Consider the following 15,270-nt stretch of genomic DNA (forward strand, 5'->3'; position numbering starts at 1 on the left):
ATCATCTAGTAGTACTATGTCCAATTTTCTGAGGAACCGCCAGACTGATTTCCAGAGTGGTTGTACAAGCTTGCAATCCCACCAGCAATGGAGGAGTGTTTCCACATCCTCGCCAGCATCTGCTGTCACCTGAATTTTTAGCCATTTTGACTGGCGTGAGGTAGAATCTCAGGATTGTTTTTATTTGCATTTCCCTAATGATTAAGGATGTTGAACATTTTTTCAGGTGTTTCCTAGTTTAGAGGTCAGAGCAACTATCTCTCCAAGGGAGCAGAGGATGTCATCTCTCTTAGGATCATCACATAATTCTGCAATCTTCTGAGATTCAGCCAAAGCCCTTCAAATCTGTTTTTCTCCTTCAGGTCCACCATTTGGATCTGCCAGCCAATTCTGGGCAGCATCACTCTTCTTTGCAATACTCTGCTTTGAGATCATCATGGCTTCCAGCTTCCGAGCTGCATTTTCCACTTTCGCAGTAACCATGTCGAGACTCTGAGACACTTACTTGGCCTTCTGCATGGCCACTGGTGAGGCTCCTTGTCCTCTGGCTCGGAGGTCAGTTTAGCCATTTTCTCAGTCACCCGCCCTAGCATTTTGTAGGTTCCTAGAATCTCCCTGCGTTCCTTGCCTGCACAAAGTTCACCAACTTTTCCAGATTCATCTAAGATCTACCTGATGGCCTGCTCTCCAGCATCCCCTGGGGAGGCATTGGGGTCACAGAGTCAACCTTTGGCCTGGTTCAGTTTGGAGTCTATGGACGCCAACGCTCTCTTCATGGCTTCGGTGTCCTTGCTGGCCCAGGAGTCTTCATCCCAGGAAGTGAGTTGTAATACATGAATGATCTCATTAATTTCAGCACTTATCTATTCTAAAGTAAAACTTCGATTTTTCAAAGCTTCTCTTCCTTGCTTTTTTTTTTTTTTAATGAGTTTTTAGTTGTAACAAAAATCTTCGTAGCTGAAATGAGAACAGGAAGCAGCTTTTTGACAGTGTTCATTGAGTTCACCAACATCACTCTGTGTTCCTGGTGAGTCAACTCCTGCTGTCTATCAATCATTTTGGCCATAATAGTCATTCCTGGCCCAAGATTCTTTGTATAAGTGACCAAGTCTTCCATAGTCTCCGCTACCTCTGCCAATGTAAGATATTCCAAAATTCCTTTGCAAACTCTAATAATTTTATGACCCTCAGTCTCATCAAATGTAAGCAGTTGGTCAGATGTGCCAGAAAGGATTCCCCTAGAGCTGTCAATGAGTTAATCCCTCGCAGGAACCGAGTATGGGTCTGACCGAAGCATCTGGGCTGCCTGAATAAGCTTGGTGCAAGCATTTTCAACCTTAATAAATGCCGGTGGCATATCTCTCTTTAAAATCTCATCCTCAGTGGTCTGAACAGCCTCTTTATCAACCCGGACGAGGTTGCTGCCGGCCGCCTGCACATGGTGAGGTCAGGAATGGCTTTGCCGTTCATGTCGCCCTCCTTGTGCATAATAACCAGGTGCGAGATCTGCTGTGCCACTGGCTCCAGTATGCTCTCCATCGAATGCATGTGAAACACTGGCATTGCAGTGGCTAGTGGGCAGCGTAAGCGGGCAACAGAAAACTGGGATCCATAGGGCTGGGAGCCAGCAGCGAGTGACTGACCTTTTTTTTTTTTTTTTTAAAGAACTATCTATCTATCTATCTATCTATCTATCTATCTATCTATCTATCTATCTATCTACCTATCTATCTACCATCTATCTATCTATTTATAAGTACACTGTAGCTGTCTTCAGACACACCAGAAAGGGGCATCAGATCTCATTACAGATGGTTGTGAGCCACCATGTGATTGCTGGGATTTGAACTCAGGACCTTTGGAAAAGCAGTCAGTGCCCTTAACTGCTGAGCCACCTCTCCAGGTGTTTAGCTTTGAACCCCGTTTTTTAATAGGGTTATTTGATTTTCTGGAGTCCAGATTCTTGAGTTCTTTGTATATGTTGGATTTTAGTCCCCAATCGGATTTAGGATTGGAAAAGATCCTTCTCCAATCTGTTGGTGGCCTTTTTGTCTTATCGACAGTGTCCTTTGCCTTACAGAAGCTTAATTCCTCCAATTTCTGTGTCCAAAATATGTGGTGTCTTCAGCGATAGTACTTCCAGAATTTGGGAAACAGACAATTGCAATGTCAATAGACTATATTGTTTCTGGTTCTCCTGAAGTCATCTGGCCCACAACTGTAAAGGAAGTTTCCAATGCCTAGCACTGGGGACTTTGTTAAATAGTCTGTGGTTCTTTGGGGGAACATTGTCTTAGAACAGCAATATTCAATCTAAAATTAAGTGTAAGTAAAATTAAGGGATGGCACTTACTTAGGTCCCTTATACTTCTTTTGATTTAGTTTCTAGGGATTCATTGGTGATGCTCATTGTCCCTATGGCCACCCACATTGAAGTCTGATTTGCCTCTTGGAATTTTTTTCCTACTTCCAAGTTATTTTCATCTACTGTACTTTGATAAAAACCTCAATCTTTAAAAGCAGTTCATATCTGCTAAGTGTGTAGGTAGCAAATTTCTTTACACTCCCAGAGGTATTTCCAATTTTAGGAGATGTTTAATATTTCAAATTAATTTGTAAGTGCAAACATTCAGATGATAGAATATATTAATCTATGGAATTCATCTGGGAAAATGTACTTCAGGCTGAGGGTAAACTTGTAGTTTGGAATGGGGACGTCTCCCAATAGCCACCTGGTTGTGTGTTCCTGAGTTTTAATTTCTTATCTAATTTTATTTTAAAATGTAGATGTGAGTTAAAAGCTTCATGTCATCAGCTTTTATATCTGTGTTTTGAAGTAGCAGCTGCAGCAGGGGCCTCCCAGGTTTTTGAGAGGTGGATTGTGGGGAGATCAATCACAGTCAATGAATTTCTTATGTATAAGTGAACTTTTCCCCTCTATATTTTCCCACTGGTAATCTCTAGCTTCCAGATGTCCTTTTCCAAGCAGCTGTGTATGATATTATCACTGAAAAAAGAAGATATTACCCAATTGCTGTTGACCATGTATGTTTCGACACACTTTTCAATCACTTTTAAAGGTTGGTTTGGGACTTAAACCTTTTATAGTCGTTATTATAGTGCGTGGGTAATCTGACATGAAGCAGAGTTGTACGCTTGGTCATAGTTTGTACCTTATCTATATTAATTCCCAACTTTTGCCTTCAAAGGTTTTGTTTTTAATAATTTTATACTTGTCATTATGACCCACAATTTCTAGTTCCCTTTGATCAGTTTTAAAAGTTCAGTTTCTTTACTGAACTCTCATGATCTTAATCCCCTTTGGTTCTGAGAAAGAACGTCAAAAATTATGCTACTTCAGTGGCTTAAGCCTCCCCTGTTTACAGTCCCCAGTATTAGCAATTGGCAAACATTATTTCCATTGTCATGCAGGGATAGAATGCAGTGTCAAATATGTGGCCATTTTACTAGTCTAGCATGAATACTAATTTCTCCCATATGCAATAACAAGACAAGGAATCCTTTCCTGCCAAATGTGATAAGGCCATAATAACATCAGAGTTCAAACTGTTGGGTGAATTACAAAGCATATCACACATAGTTACACCAACATGTCAGTTACTGTTTTTTATATTTAATTCCTCATTTAATCATATGTGAAACGAGCTAGGTTCTATACTTAGTTATGTACATAAAATCTAAGCAAGAGATTAATTAGCTAATCTACTTCAGAAGGCCAATAGTTAGCAGAGGGTTAGTCAATATCAACGAATTTAGTTATAGCATTCTCACACCATATAATTCATGTGAAGCTGGTATTCATATCATTTGTAGATGAGAAATGTTAATTCACAGTGTTAAGTTAATATATTATCTTCGATCATGTAGATAGAGCATTCAACTGTAAATGTATACCATTCCAGAAAGACATGTGGGTTCTTTTCTAGAAAGATTATAAAGGAAACAAGAAAGAAAAATAACATCAAACTTAGGTCAATTTTAAGATTTTGTAAGCAATACTATTTAAAGAACTCACACAAAGAAATAGAACATGGTAAGTGTGTCTGTTAAAAAATGATCTAAATTCTTCCAGGAAGCAGAGATTTACACACGTAATAAGAACTGTCTCAAAGTCTCCAAGAAAGAATCATTGAAAATAACATAGTTTCAGATGTTTCTCAACTGAAGAGTGGATAAAGAAAATGTGGTTCATTCACATAATAGAGTACTACTCAGCTATTAAAAACAAGGACATCATGAATTTTGCAGGCAAATAGATAAAATTAGAAAATATCATCATGCGTGAGATAACACAGACCCAAAAGGACACGCATGGTGTGTTCTCACTTACGCGTAGATATTAGCCATAAAGTACAGAATAACCACGCTACAATCCATAAGCCCAGAGAAATCAAATAACAAGGAAGATTCTTGAGTCTTTCTCAGAAGGGGAAATAAAAGAGATCTAGGAAGTGGATGGAAGGAGTGAACTGGGTATGAGAGGAGTTAGCGATGTGGAATTGGGTGTAGGGAGGGCAAGGGAGAAAGAAACGAAGTCAGCTGTGGACAAGGAGTCATCTCTAGGACACACCAGAGACCTGGGATGCGGAAGGCCTCAGCAAGTCTATGAGGATGACATTACTTGAGACTTTTAGGATTAAGTATTTGGGGCCTAAAGAGACTACTTCCTGAAGCCAGGCTTGATTCCAGTAGAGAGATAAAGACAGAAGCAACCCATACACAAAACCTTGGACCCAAAACATGGTCAGGGACAAAGATGTGCAGAGACAAAGATGGAGCAGAGACAGAGGAAAAGGCCAACCGATGACTGGCCCATGAGACCCATTCCATGGGCAAGAACCAATCCCAGACACTATTAAGGATACCCTGTTATGTTTGCAGACAGGATGCGAACATAACTGTTTTCTGAATGGCTTCACCCAGCAGTCAGTGGAAACAGACGGAGAGACCAGTGGCTAAACGTTTGATGGAGCTTGACAAGTCTTGTGGAAAAGTTGGGGGAGGGGTTGAGGGACATGAAGAGGATAGAGACTCCACAGGAAGACCAACAGAGTCAACTAACCTGGAGCTTTGGGGGAACTCCCAGAGACTCAGCCACTAACCAAAGAACTAGTATGGGCTGGACCTAGGCCTCTCACACATATAAAGTAGATGTACAGTTTAGTCTTCATGTGGTACCCCAACAACTGAGCAGGGTCTGTACCTGAATCTGTTGCCTGTATGAGGAACCTATCCTCTTAACTGGGCTATCTTGTCAGGCCCCAGTGGGGGAAGATGTGCCGAGTCCTACAGAGATTGGATATGCCAGGATGGGGTGATATTGGGAGCTGCCACTTCTCAGATGAGAAGAGAAGGGGAGAATGGGGGAGGAGCTGTTTGAGGAGGGTCTTGTAGGAGTAGGTATTGGGATCTAAAGTGAGTAACTTAATAAATTAATGGAAAAATAAATTTGACCAATTGAAAACCATAAATAGGAAAATGAAGGCAACAGTGGAATCAGACTCAGAGTTATGCTGACAGAAAAGTGCCTATTCCAAATACTTTACCTTAGAAATTCATCATCAGTTAGACAAGTCCCCTGTATAAGTGTGTGTCCTCCACAAAGGCACAACATACTAATCTGAGTTATCCACACCCAGGTAAAGCTGGTTAACTTGACACAATTGCTGTCCAAGTGCCAGAAGAGAGGGAGAAATGCACCGAGGAGACATGGCTTCACTTTTTTCATTCCTCTTTCATCAACATATACTGGTCATAAGAATAATGAGTGGCATTATGGTATTTCCATACAAATATGTAACAGTGCACTCATACTGGGTCCATGGCTTCTATTACCCTTTTCCATCCGCCTCTCAATTTCCTCCTCTCAATTTTTAAATAGTTCCTTTTCTTTCTACTTGGCAATAGAAACCGGTTTTAAAATTGTGAATCAAGCCAAAACAGAAAAATAGCAACAGTAAGATAGTTAGTAGTGCAGAGATATTACTTAGACGTTGGTCTCCAAGTACTGATTCATAGAATTTCATCATCTATGATGTGAGCATTGATGCTACCTTGAAAAATCCAGCTTGGCAATTATGTAAAGAGGCACATATAAAATCCCCCTGATAATACCTACCAGCTATTTTCTATTGCCTTCTAATGCTTCCTTAGAAGGTGAATTATGAAATTAAATCAACAATTGTGAGGTTTCTGTCCTAGATGATTATGTTGAGGACAAGGGGGAAGAATTATGACAGAGAGCTTTGAAGGCAATTACCAATGGCCAGGAAAAAAATCTCAGGTAACTGGAGATTATGATTGGAGATTATAGCCATACATCTCCCTCCTCTCCCTCTCCTTTTCTAGCTACATGTTTGTTTTTTGTCTCTGTTGTGTATTTTTGTGTGTGAGTACAGGTGTTCAATATCAAAGCACACACATGGAGGTCAAAGGTCAACCTTAGGTATTGGTACTTACCTTCCATTTTGAGACAGGATCGCTTGTGTGGCTTTATGTATCAGTTTTGTTGGGTGTGAACTTCTGGAGATTTTTCTATCTCACTGTGGGATAGTTTAGATTAGGTATTATGTTTCCTTCCTATGGGATTTGGGGATCAAACTCAGGTCCTTATGCTTGCATGGCAAACAAACACATACTTTACCTACTGAGCCATCTCCCCATCCCATATATTTCGTTTTATGCCTGCACCTTCTACATTTCTCTTCTCTATCCCTACTCTTCCTCAAATGTTTTAATATGTTAAATGATAACTTACACACACACACACACACACACACACACATACACACAAATACACACACATATTTGGCTAATATCAATATACAGATGAGGATACTGAAATGGGTACTTTATATGTTAAAAACTATCATGAAACTAGCCTCACTCAGGCTGTGGTCACTTCTGCTCCATTGCGCTTTGTGACTAACTCTACAACAGCTTGAGTAAATTTACTATCTTTTTCTACTTTTCTTTTTCCATCATATTCTTTTATTTCTTCTGACTACAAAGGTGAGGAATTGAATAGAAGGGCAGTCTTTTCAGGATGAATTCTGGTCATATTGGAAACTTCTATTTGTGTTTGTGTGTGTGTGTGTGTGTGTGTGTGTGTGTGTGTTTGTGTATGTGTAAGTGTAAGTATTCATGTGTGTTAGCAAGTATATACACTAGAAGACACATGTGGAGGTCAGTCGACATCATGCGGATTCACTAATGGCACTGCAAATAATAGTAATATTAAATGATAATAGTTATCATTTTATTAATATTAAGTAATAAAATTATTATTTTATTTTATCATTAGTAAATATTCTTTAATTAATTCTATTATTATAGAATAGAATAGAATAGAATAGAATAGAATAGAATAGAATAGAATAGAATCATAAGCATTATTATTATATCTTCAGTGAGTTTGAAATTTATGGTTAGGCTCTCTGGCCAGGAAGCTTGCAAGAGCTACCTTTGTCTCTTTCTCTCTTTAGCACTGGAGCTATAGACACAGGTGGCTTTATCTACTTGTGACCTGGATGCTCTGGAGTTACACCCAGATCCATATACTCACATGGGTACTTTACTCACTAAGTTATTTTTCAAGCTCTAATATTTGATAGTTTAAACATTAAATGCATATAAATGATTATAATCACTAAATTAAATGTATTTACAAACAGATGTATAGTTGACAAAATTTGAAGAGACTTCTGGGCATTCAAGGTGGCTTTACTAGTAAGGCATCCGTATGGTAAAAGGAGAGTCCTGACTCTCTAAATTCTCCTCTGACATTCATGTATGTAGTGTGGCATACGTGTTTGCACATGCATTTGATATACAATGCATATGTTAGTGCAAAAGGAAATACAGATACCTGAAGTGATTTCTGTTGTTGAGTTCATGACTTAACCACATGAAACTCACAATGAGAAATTCCATTTAGAAATCATTAGCACAGATCTTGATACTCATGACATCATGAGCAGGGTGATGTTTCAGCCATTTTGCTATTTTATTTCCACTCTATTGATGTTTCAAGGCAGTGTTCTAGAGAAAACATTTATAATTAATATTGTCTCTATTGATTTATGCAATATTATTGAAGAAGATTAATTTCCAATGCTTCTAGGACCATACAACAGTTATTTCCATAAATATACAAAAAAAGTGAACTTTTGTGCCCTGTACTCTAGGCTGATAGTCAGTTCTTATACTAGAAAACAACTTTTTCCCCAAGTATATATTGCTGCAGATATTCCCAGCGATCAATTAAATCTCCAGGAATGGATTCCTGATTTTAATATATTCATCTTAGTTTGAGGTAAATGTTGATATGGCGTTCTTAAGAGAGAGCTAGTTCTTTTCTGTTCATTTTAATTAACATTTTATAAAAACAGGTAAAAAATTTATAATTGAGCTGACATGACTAGAATTACAAAGAAAATTCAGCCCCAAACAAGAGAAAATAATACACTAGAATTTTCTCTTTCAGGTTAAGACTCTGTGACTAGTTAGCTTCCATAGTGAGGGGCATGTTTCCCATGTGAGTGTTACTCCTCATTTTAGATACTGGCCATTGATGTGATTCACACAGCCCACCTGAGAGTGATGTGCAAGCACTTCCCTGGCTTCCAACTGTTAATTGCATACATAATTTTACAAGGCCCATTCTTAGACCTAATAACAAGAATAAATTAAAGAGGTGATATTATCCACAAAGGTAAGAGCAATCCTGTAAATGGCCTTAAAACACTGACGTTGAAACATCAGAGGCAATACCTTTTGCAAGGCTTGAAGTATTGAGGATGCACTCTAGGGATTTTATTAATGTAGTTTCCCTTATGTCAGTGACACATTGTGCATCTCTTATTTAAATTAGTGAGTTAAAAGGAGAAATAAAATTCTACCAGGATGTTAGGGGCCTTATTGTGGAAATTCTTTGGGCATTCATATGTCAATAATCTTGTTGTTGTGAATAGACAATTTTATGAAAATATACTGCTTATGTGGCTGTATTTATTTAATTTTATTATTTCTCTAATTGAATAGAGTCACAATGTTTAGAAACAGTCAATAAAATAAAGTGTTTTAAAGATATTATGCACCAGCAGTCTGAAATACCTGAAATAAATGTGTAATGACTCCCAAAGTGTATATGTAACATGGTTCTATACTTCTCTTAGGTAAAGGAAACTTACATGCTGTGCATGTGAAGGTCAGGGGACAACTTGCAGGGGCCACTTCTTTCCTTGTGCCTTATGGATTCCAGATACAGAACTCAGCATCATTTCCAATTAAAACTACCTTTAAAACTTGTTCTTAGAAGAGTTAGTTTAATTAGAAATGATGCTTGGGTCTTTGAAGCAACATCCTAGCAAAGCAATTTATTGTATTTTTTTTTCTGTTTGTGTCTATATATAGATTCACAGTTTATACAAAGACAATGATTTTTGCTGAGATTCCCATTTGCATTATAAGACTCATGTAATTAATCTTAACACATTCACATAAATGGAGGATATTTTTCTTATTATTGTTAGGGAATTTTAGCAAAAGGAAAATTAATTTTACAGGAATCCTTAGAATGAGGAGAGAGTATTCTTCACTGTCCAGGTTTTTAAAGCCCCTTCCCCCTCCTGTTCCTATTTCCTCCTTTCTCATCTCTAGTTTCTCCAGGACAGTCTCTTTCCCTCAATGACTAACTGTGACCTCTTTTGTGTGTATACATATTTGCATGACTTGTATTATACAGCTCACCACATTCTTCAACTTGTGCTCTACAACACTCTTTTTAAAGACAGAAAATTAGTTTTATGTGGTCTGATGTCTTTGTCAAGGATATTTGGTAAAATCATATTTAAAAAATGCTATTTTGCAATCAGTTTTGGAGATTACGAACACAGCTCTGTCCCTGTGCTTCTAGGAACAATTTCACAGCTGCTACTTGGTTTGCTTCAGAAATCAATATATGTAATTTGTTAAAGGTCAACTTTGGCCTTCTGTCCAGTTTCATACCAATAGTTTAACATCTCTAGGATATTTCCACTTCTCAGTCCATCTTTCCCTTCAAACACAATATAACTAAAATCAAACTTTAACCCTAGAAAAGGAACTGGTATGCATGCCACACATTTCCTTTGAATGTGTGCCTATCACCGCTATCACCGACCCTGTCACCACTTTCTTCAATGCAGTTCTTTACTAATAGTTCCCTGCAGCAACTTTAAGCACTTCTCTAATTGCTCTGACTCTTGTGCTGAGACATCCCTTCTTTCCAACCTCCTTCAGCCCTCATCCCACTTTCTTCACTATTCTTGTTCAACATTGATCAAAGTTGTTTTTTTTTTTGTTTGTTTGTTTGTTTTATGTTCTACCTTTGACTTATTTATAAACCCAATGCATACTGGCTTCTGTGTCTACTAGCCATCTAATACCTACGTCCAATATGCAAATTGTACTTTCAATCCAACTAAAATTTTGTTTTGTAACTCCCTTTTTATGACAAGGCAAAAATGTTTTGTCAAAATTGTTTATTTCAGTTGTTATATAAAAATATATTTATTAAATACCATGAGATGTTTTTGAAGAAATATGGAATGTTACAATCTAGGTCTTTAAAAAAGACATTCCTTTAACCAACTAGCATTTTTCTATTCCCGTGTGTATATGTGTGTTTGTGTGTGTGTTAGGTATGTGTCCATGTGTATGTATGATATGTGTCATTGTGCATGAATATATATGTACCTGAATGTGCAGGTTTATGTCAGAAATATTTTTTGTCTGTAAAATTTTTTTGTTAATACAGGATAGTCATTTGTGGAGTACGATGTGAGTTTTTGCTAGCATACAATATGATCAAATATGAGTGATCAATGACCAAATGCTTATCATGATTATGTATGTTGATAATAGTTAACCTTAGCTATTTTGAAATAGACCACAAGTTATTAACTATAGTCACTCTGCTATGCTATAGAATATTAGATCTTTTCTTTCAAATTGTAATTTTGTACCAGAAACCTCTGTCTTTTTATCCTTGCTTCCCCTAGTGTTTCCACCTACTGGTACCACTCTTATATTCACCACATCTATAAAATCCAGTTGATTTTTAGCTTCTAATATATAGATATATTATAAGCTATATACATACATAAATAATATGTTATATTTATTATATATTATTTATATATGTGACAAATTTAAACATTGGAATGTTGATTAGTGATTTGAAACCCAGTTATTTCTTTTTCTTTTTTCTTTTTTTGCTTAGCCATTTTTATTGCATATTTTATTTACATTGCAAATGTTATCTCCTTTCCTGATTTACCCCCCGAAGAAACTCACTTTCTCTTCCCTCCTCCTCATGCTTCTATGAGGGTGTGCCCCCACCAACCCACATACTTTTGCCTCTCGCCCTTGCATTCCCCTACACTGGGGCATCAAACTATCACTGGACCAAGGGCCTCTTCTTACACTGATGCCCAACAAGGCCATCGTCTGCTACATTTACGGCTGGGACTATGGGTCCCTTCATGTGTACTCCTTGGTTGGTGATTCAGATCCTGGGAACTCTGTTTGGTTGATATTGTTGTTGTTCTTCCTATGGGGTTGCAAAACCCTTCAGCTCCTTCAGTCCTTTCTCTAGCTTCTCCACTGGGGACCCCCCATGCTCAGTCCAATGGTTGGCAGTGAGCATTCACCTCTGTATATGTTAGGCTCTGGCAGAGACTCTCAGGAGACAGCTATAACAGGCTCTTCTCAGAAAGCATTTCTTGGCATCCACAATAGTGTTGGGGTTTGGTGACTGTATATGAGATGCATTTCCAGGTGAGGCAGTCTCTGGATGGCCTTTCCTTCATTCTCTGCTCCAAACTCTGTCTCCATATTTCCTCCCTTGAGTATTTTGTTACACTTTCTAAAAAGGACCAAAGCACCCACACTTTGAACTTCTTTCTTCTTGAGCTTCATGTGATCTGTGAATTATATCTTGGGTATTCCTAGCTTCTGGGCTAATATCCACTTATCAGTGAGTTTATACCATGTGTGTTCTTTTGTGATTTGGCTACTTCACTTAGGATGGTATTTCCTAGTTCCATCCATTTGCCTAATAATTTTATGAAGTCGTCGTTTTTAATAGCTGAGTAGTACTCCATTATGTAAATGTACCACATTTCCAGTATCTATTACTCGGCTGAATAATGGGTTCATTCCAGATTCTGGCTATTAGAAATATGGCTGCTGTGAATATAATGGGCATGTGTCCTTATTACATGTTAGAGCATCTTCTAGGTATATGCCCAGGAGTGGTATAGCTGGATCCACCAGTAGTACTATGTCCAATTTTCTGAGGAACCACCAGACTGATTTCCAGAGTGTTTGTACCAGCTTGCAATCCCATCACCAATGAAGGAGTGTTCCTCTTTCTCCACATCTCTATCATCATCTGCTGTCACCTGAGTATTTGATCTTAGCCATTCTGACTGGTGTGAAGTATAATCTCAGGGTTGTTTTGATTTGTATTTCTCTGTTGACTAAGGATGTTGAACATTTCTTTAGATCCTTCTGGAAAATTAGGGTTTCCTCAGTTGAGAATTCTTTGTTCAACTCCGTATTCCATTTTTTTAATAGGGTCATTTGATTGTGTGGAGTTTAATTTCTTGAGTTCTTTGTATATATTGGACATTAGCCCTCTATCCTATGTAGGATTGGTAAAGATCTTTTCCCAATTTGTTGGTTGCTGTTTTGTCTTATTGCTTTACAGAAACTTTGCAATTTTATGAAGTCCCATTTGTTAATTCTTGATCTTAGAGGATAAGCCATTGTTCTGTTCAGGAACTTTTCCGCCCATGTATTTGAGGTTCTTCCCCACTTTCTCTTCTATTAGTTTCAGTGTATCTGGATTTATGTGGACTTGATCCACTTGGACTTAAGCTTTGTACAAGGAGATAAGAATGGATAGATTTGCATTCTTGTACATGCTGATTGTGGTTTCTAATAAAATATCTAGAGCTTGCTGAATTTTATTGTCTCACTGGGGGGCATGGTCCAGGGATTGCCTTTCTTTGCTCTTGTCCTCCAAGGGCAGAAAGCAGGCCTGTTGGACTACATTCATATTCTGGAGATATGAACGCCAACCTAAATCTTCCATGGCAAGTGCTCTAGCTACAAAACTTTCTTCCCAGACCCTTAGCTATAATGACATCATAATATTATCTATAGGGCAATACAATTTTTAAACAATAATAATGAGATGCAATGAAATTTTTACTTCTAAAACACATTTTACATCAAATTTATTAGATATTAATGAAAGTATTACATGGACTAATTTGTTATGTTTTTTAAATTAATATATAATTTCAGCATTCCTTTTCCCTTTTGTCCTCCCACTCCTCCCTTCCTTCCCTCATTGCTGTCTCGCAAGTTCATAACCTGTTTTTCTTCAAATGTTTATATATACTATATATGCAAAATATATAAATACAGCTTGCTTAATCTACTTAATTTTTAATTTAGAAATATTTTGTAAGATATTAAATTGTAAGTAACTGTAAGTATATAATTTCAAACCTGACCAGTTGATATTTGGTAACCAATTAGGAAGCTCATGACTGGAAATGACACTCTCCCTTCTTCTGTATTCCTTAGATGCCTGTAGTTCTTCCTGTAGGAGTCGGGTCCCATGAGATTTTCCCTTTTCATGTTAGCCAGTCTATTGGTGGTGCAGTGATTCAGGTCTTGTGTAGGCAGCTATATTGTTCCTGGAACACTCACGAGTAATATATTCTAATAAAGATTTTGCAGTTCATTAAAAAAATTAAAGAGGTTTAAAGGGCACTTTTTCAGTGGTTAAGAGGACTTTTGGTTTTGGAGAGAACCCAGGTTCAGTTTTAGCATTTACATAGTAACTCACCGCAATCTATAACTCCAGTTTCAGAGAGTCCAGTCCCTTTTGCTGACCTCCCATGGTACCAGGAACAACACCCGGGGTGGCAAAACACTCATCCACAAAAAGTAAAATAAGTAGATCTAGAGGAGATTCATGGGTAGCAACCAAAGGCCAGGTTACAAAGACAGGAGGAGAGTGAGGATATAAGATTGTTTCATCATTCCAGGTAGAAACTGTTAGGGCAACAAGCTCTCCAACCTCATCAATTTACAATAATGAGCAGTTGCCTCTCCTGTTTCCTATTGACTTTACTGTAGTCTCTGGGGGCACAGAATCCTTAAGGAAATCTAATAAGGAGTGCAATCATTATGGTAATGAGAACATGGTGGCATATGAATTGTCCCTGCCTCTCGCTAAGAATGACAATACAGCTTCTGCTTATGTTTCCATGATGGTCACAACATGTCACATGCCTAAACAAATGAAGACAAGAAAAGATGATCTTTTACCAGAAGAGCAAAGATATTTGTTAAACAATGACAAAGTCTAATTAGATTATCTACTCAAAGTTCCAAATAAATAATCATTAAAGTCGCTCTTGAAGATAGCAGTACCTTTGAAGTAACCTGGAAAGAAGTGAATAAAGCCCAGGTGAGGAATTTTTGGTGAATGAAAGTCAAACTATAGCCTAAGTTGTTACTAACATTTGAAATTTATATATCAGACATATATTTACTTTTATTAAAATTTCATTAGAGAAATGTGAGGTCAAATTGTTTATTGCATTATAAAAGTTTACTGCAAATGGGTCATTCTGTATGATGCACGACTAAACAATTGTCAAGTTCACTACAAAGAATGTTTTAGTGCAAGTTCTAGATAAGCCATGATATAAAGGTGGAACTACTTCCCAAGTTTTATTTTTCCATTCCAAAATAAAGAATATCTTTTATTTTACTAAATCTATGGCTAGGTTTTACCCTCTTATATTCTATTGATGAAGATATGGCAAATAGGTCTCACTATTTTCCTCATACCTTGATGCAAAATAATACAGTCGCTCCCACAGATGGAGCAAACTTTTAATATCTTCTCTTTTGCACAAAATATGATGTGAAATCTTCAGACAAGAGAATCAAAGTACTAATCATTTCCCATTGTTAAAGATCTGGACACCTTCCCAGGATTGAAACCTGAAGTATCAACTTGCTGGTAATAAAGGAACAGCTAAGCAGTAGGCGTTGAAATGGTTCAGCCTTATACAGAAGTTGTGGAATTGAGAATCAGGATTTTGGGTTTAGAAAAATGAATGTTCTCCCAACTTGCAACTGGCCTTTGGTAACTCTGTCAAGCTTTTGAAAACCATC

General features: G+C 37.5%; 1 pseudogene; it reads right to left on the minus strand.

The window, feature by feature from the left end:
- Positions 1-222: 222 nt before the first annotated feature.
- Positions 223-1,563, minus strand: LOC110316119 (annotated as a pseudogene).
- Positions 1,564-15,270: the final 13,707 nt, after the last annotated feature.

Source organism: Mus pahari, chromosome 2 (assembly GCF_900095145.1).
Source record: "Mus pahari chromosome 2, PAHARI_EIJ_v1.1, whole genome shotgun sequence".
In the NCBI taxonomy this organism is placed as follows: domain Eukaryota; kingdom Metazoa; phylum Chordata; class Mammalia; order Rodentia; family Muridae; genus Mus; species Mus pahari.